Source organism: Aethalodelphis obliquidens, unplaced genomic scaffold (assembly GCF_003676395.1).
Source record: "Aethalodelphis obliquidens isolate GAN/ISIS:26980383/991018 unplaced genomic scaffold, ASM367639v1 scaffold6, whole genome shotgun sequence".
NCBI classification, from domain to species: Eukaryota; Metazoa; Chordata; class Mammalia; order Artiodactyla; family Delphinidae; genus Aethalodelphis; species Aethalodelphis obliquidens.
In genome coordinates, this window is record NW_020837950.1 from 15,288,063 (window position 1) to 15,294,062 (window position 6,000).

A 6,000-nucleotide genomic window follows, 5' to 3' on the forward strand; every position below is an offset into this window, starting at 1 on the left:
AAGCTCCATGTTCCTCCTCTAATCAAGCATCCATCATGGGTCCTTGGCATTGCCCCCATGGGACTTGGGGAAAATGGAGGAGTTGATACAAACGTGAAGCTCTGGCTACTGCTTTTGCTATGAGTAATAAAGGCTTTTTCTCTGATCCAGGAGTCTCATTTTTTTTTTTTCTGCCAGCATCCATGAAGTAGTAAATCCCAGATCCTCCACAGTTTCTGACAGTATCTCCTGTTTTCCATCCTCCTTACAGCATAGAAGATTTTGATTCAGAATCAAATCTGATACAGATGAGTAACAAGCTGTCTAGTGGAGTCCAGATTTCTAATCTAAGGTAGGAAGACTTTCTACTACTTCTCTGAGTAGTAAATGGCCCATTCTCAGGTTTAAGCCTTCAGTGACAGGGAGTTACTATGCGTGAAGTAGCTTAGTACATTTTGGGGTAGCTCTATTAAAAAGTTTGCTTTGTGCTGAGACTGATTTTTCACCCTATGTCTTTCTCCCAAGGGAACTAGTTCCACCTTTGAAAGCTATCCAGATATTTGTGGCCACTTTTCATGTGAGAACACTTCAGACTTCCCTCTTCTCCAGGCTAACTGGTTCCTGTTGTTTTGACCATTTCTTTGATGTGTTGGTTCTTAATTCTCTTCTATTGCAGTTGTTCTCCATTTGTTACTTACCAATGTGTTGATTTCTTAAAAAAAATATATGGTCCTCGAATATGGCAAAAATATATTTTTTAGATGTGACCTGATTCTTCTTCACCCCATGTATCTCTCCCTATCCTTTTCCCTCCTGATCAAATTAATGAAGTTGATGATTCATTCTAACTCATCTTCGAATCATGGGTACCAAGTGCAATCTCTAACACTTGGTGTGTTCTCATAAACATTTCTTTAAAGAATTAATGAATGAATGACCTGTATAGACTGGATTACCATTACTGCCACCATTCTGGGTATTAGGTTTCTGGTAATATGGCCTGAGATTTGTATTCATGGAGTTTCATTACTCTACTGAGTTATATCGAGGAGATGGGAAGGTAAAAAAACAAACATATTCTGCCTCTTCTAGTTTCTAGACATGTGACATTGAGCGAGTTATCATTCACTCAGCTTCAGTCTCCTCACTTGCAAAACGACAAATAGAGAGCATCTACCTCATCGGGTTTTTGTGAAGGTTAAATGAATTAATATAAATCATGTAAAATGTGTAGATGTGTATGACAAAGAGTAGGTACTATGCAAGTGTTGGCTATATAATTATAAGCTGGCATGGAAGCAAACAATATCTCATATACATCTAAGTGTAGTAGAGGCAATGTGAAGGGTAGCACGTACATGTCCAATGAAAAGTAGACCCAACCAGGGAAAGCTTCACAGAGGAGCCACTGAGGTTTGATAGAAGGAAAAAGATTTCCAGGCTGAGAGACCTGAATAAGCACAGGTCTGTAATCGGGAAACCTTTTTTCTTCTCTACCACTATTATTAATTACCATAATATAGGAAATGTATACTGTCAAAATAATGTTAAGAAGACAAAAATATCACCACTCACAGATGGAAAACTGTCATTCGTATAATACTTCGGCTTATAAAACAGCTTTCCTACATCATTTCATTTGATTCTCAAAACAAACAAACAAAGCCAAAAGAACTAATCAGTACTACGTATAAGGTAAGCTCTATTCTTTTTCTCCTTTATGAGAAGAAATAGAATTCAAGGTGATTGCTAGATAAACAATAACATTCCTATTAGCTAGATAAACAATAACCTTCCTATTAGCTGCATTGATAGTGCAGTTAAAAACAATCTCCATTTTCAACAGTAACGTCACTAGACAACATAGAATGTACCAGACTTCTGCACTTAAAAGCCCAACAAAGATTGATGGAAAAAACTAAGAACACTTGAATAAATTTGGAAACAATTCTAATTCCTAGATGGGAAGAATAGAAGTAAACACTAGAAATGGCATTGTTTTCCCTAGACAGATTTATATATTTACTGCAATACCAATAACAAGATGAACAGTACTTGTGTTCGTATATCTGTGTTAGTTCCACGCTGTTAAATATGGTGATTTGTTTTCTAGAATCATGCAGTCAACAGGTGTTGAGAACCTATTATGTGCCAAGCACTGTACTACATACTGGGAAGTAGCTATGAAGAAGGCAGGGCCCTTGTTCTCAAGGAACTTAGGTTTAGCAGAGGAAGACAGAAAGGCTAACATGTAAACAATAAATTAGGTAATATCAGATATTGATAACTATGTAGAAGATAGAATAGTCTATTATGGAAGAGAGCAATATAAAGGGACTTGCTTTATCTAGAGCTGGTGAAGATCTTTCTAAGGAAGGATTTTCTAAGGAAAGATACTTGAATTGAGACATCAGTGATAAAAAGGGGAAAGACTGTGGAGTTCAGTGACATGAGTGGTCTAAAAAAGAAGGAACAGAAAATGAAAACGCTAGGGAATAAAAATAAGCATGCAGAGTTTAAGGAAACACAAATTTTAAATATGAATTGAGTGATTATAAGCAAGGGTGGAGCAGAGGCAGATGAGGTTGCAGATATAACGAGATGGTTAAGAACTTGTAGAGCAAGTAAAGAATAGTTCACCTTTTTAAAGTAAAAATTAAAAAAAAAAATTGGGTGTAATGTGACTTGGTTCATTCTGACTTCTAGATGAAGGATGGAGCTTGGGAAGTGGTCGGTGGCAGTTACAGTGCTGTTAGACCAGTTATAAGTTGATTGTAGTCTCTCAAGGGGAAAAATTCCATAATCTATAACTGTTTTGGATCATAACTTACCTTCAGTATTGATTCCTAAGTAATTTGTAATCACCTTTTCCAAAAATCTTTGCCATTATTAATTTTATGATGAACAAGATCCAGTATTTATCATTCCTCACTTCTAAATTACCTTTGATTTAAAAACTGTTGCCATTGGATCATAAAGAATAAATAACCCCAATACATTTTCAATTCAAATTAAAACAGATTCTTGGCAAGCTATTTGTGCTTTCCTGCATTTCATCATCTACCGTTATTTTTTCTCCTCCAATCCCTCCATTTTTCTTTTCAGTTAAGGTGTTTCTGGCAGCATTTTTTTCTTTGAATATTTCCTTCTAGTTTTCACTTTCTGAAAGCAATGGGAAAACTGAATATACACATGCACACACAAACATACAAACACACACAATTTTTAATAAGCTAAGAAGCACTTAAGAAAAAGACAAGTCACACACATACCCATAAACAGACATGCCACTAAAGAAGCATCTTGAACAAAATGGAAATGTTTTGAACTGCATCTGCTAAGTCAGTAAACAGAAGTGGTACTTTAGTAAGAGAAGAGACATGTTTAGAGCATAGGCAAATACTTCAGAGAAAATAGTCACTTTTTTCATTATCTAGGTGGGGAATATCTAGTTCAATCATCATTCTCAATCCTGTTAATGTTGTTAATAGTGGTTTGGAATCTCCAAAATAATCGATGTCTTAAAATAATATGAGGGTTTAGAAATGAATGAATTACCCAGAATACGCTCTGATGAAAAATGTTCACATCTGATAGCCTGAGTATCTATGTTGCCCAGGGCTCTCTGAGGTTCTCTTCAACACAGAATTCTTTTCTCTGGCTTCTCACACACTTATTTTCTCTTGTCTTTTCAGTGCTTTTAAAAATAATAGATCCTTTTACTGTTAGGCTTCTCTTTGCTCTCCTGCAAAAGGAGTGAGATCACACTTCTCCCACCCATGTTCTTTTCATCATAATTCCCCACTAATTTTTTGGCAATGTCAGGACAGAAAAGAATGTCATGCTCTAACAATGAACCACAGGAGAGTGATTGTGATTTTCTCTAAGTGTCTAGTCTCAGCCTCCTCTCCTATAAAATAGGAAAAATAGTAATTCCTACTCATTCTTCCTCAAGGTTTGGGTGAGAATCAACTGGTATAGTGAATGTGAAAGTGTTTCACACATGGGAGAATAACATGAATGTGAGTTATGTCTTTAGTATCCCAGATTTACGTAAAAATGGATTGAAATAAAGTACAAGTTGACTTCACCAAGTTAATTTCTACAATGACGTCACAGTCACACCATTCATTTGTTTCATGCATTCAGAATATGTTTGAATGAAAATGCACATGGATGTCGTGTTAAGAGACTTTAACTCTCTATGTCAATGGTATGGAACTTTACGATGAATGACAATTTTCTGAATTCTTTGTTAAAAGTATGTTCTTCAACCCAACCTGCAAAGATTTTTAACTCAGTAACTCCAGATGGAGTCAAGGAAAATGCATTTTCAGCAAGGCCTACAGGTAATTCTGCTGAGGTCATCTGGAACCCTGCTTTGACCAAATGCTGCCGCAGTCTTGGTGTATGGAAATTTCTGCCAGTGTTGTCCCAGATGTCCATGAGCTTTGGAAATAGTGGACTGGGTTTGGAACTCTGCTTGGTCATTTTCTACCTGAATGACACAGTAGACTGCTGAAACTCTCTCTTTGAGCCTCTGTGTCTGTACTAGTTTCCTAGCACTGTCATAACAAATTACTACAAATTGGGTTGGTTGAAAACAAGAGAAATTTATTCTCTCATAGATCTCAAGGCTAGAAGTCTGAAATCAAAGTTTTGTCAGGGCCATGTTCCCTCTGAATACGCTCTGCAAAAACCTTTGCTTGCCTCTTCTAGTTCCTGGAGGCTCTGGGCAATTCTTAACTGTCCCTCGTTTGTAGCTGCATTACTCCAATCTCTGCCTCCATCTTCACAAGGTATTTGTCTGTTTCTCTGTGTGTTTTCTTCCCTTCTTTTACAAACCCAGTGATTGGATTTAGGGCCCACCTTAAGTGAGTATGGTCTCATTTTAATTTAATTACAACTGCAAAGACTCTATTTCCTAAAATGTTTACATTCAGAGGTTCTGGGAGGACATGAATATTGAGGGGACATTATTCAACCCACTACAGTGTGCTTGTATTAAGAAGATGCATTATGATAACTTTTGGAAGCATCTAGTTGGTACCTTACAGTGGATGCTCAGTAAACAATAGTTTTTGTTCTTTTTGTAAGTATGGCTTAAACACTGGGTCTCAAACACTAGTCTGAAGACCAGGGCTAACTACTTCAGATTCACCATAGGAACATTTGAAAAATACAAATTCTAGGCCATTCACTGTAGATAATTGTTATTCAATAAGTAAGTCTGGGGTGAGGCCTAAGAAGCTGTATTTTTCAAAAGTTACCCAGGTGATTCTGATGTGCATTCAGGCTTTGGAACAACATTCTCTTGACTAAGAATTTATTACCTTATCTATAGAACTGGAACTCAAGGATACCTCACTTATAGAAAATCTGCATAAAGTGTAAAAATATATACTTCTTACAGCACACATGTATTTACAAATGATGATGCTAAAATTAAACAAAAAAATTTAAGGAAAATGCAAAGATATTAAGCTGGTGTATTTGGGAGTCAAATTTTACCTTTCTGATTCCAGTTTTAGAATCTCAAGGAAAACTTTTCTTCTGTCTATTATGAGCTTAAACGGAATTAAATATTATTAGAAGAAAACGACAATCAGGACCACATATTGTGAGTCACACTCTCTCAAACCATTACTTTCTTCTGCGTGTTCTGGCTGCTTTTCAGTTGAGTTTATGAAGCCTTCCATTCATTCCTTCCACATCCTTTCTAATGAAGTCTTTTTAAAATTAATGTTGAATATCTTTTTTAGAGTTTCAGTAGTTTACAGTGTACCTTTCTTTGGAAATTCCCCATTTGATTTCTTAGTCTCACAGATTTTCTTCTTGCTGAAGGACACTGAGCACAGTGGTTTTACTCACGGCTTAGTGGGACAATTGACATCATTTGTAGCCAGTGAAAATCACAGTGACAGTGAATTTACTGTGAATGAAATTTATTTTGCTGATTTCAACACTCCTCCACTCCTGGGGTACCCTGTCCTCTTGTCACCATCAGTTGTCACACTTACT

General features: G+C 36.4%; 1 pseudogene; it reads right to left on the reverse strand.

Moving 5' to 3' along the window:
• Positions 1 to 4,470, reverse strand: part of LOC113619237 (60S ribosomal protein L21 pseudogene) — a 58,580-nt pseudogene extending 54,110 nt beyond the window's left edge.
• Positions 4,471 to 6,000: the final 1,530 nt, after the last annotated feature.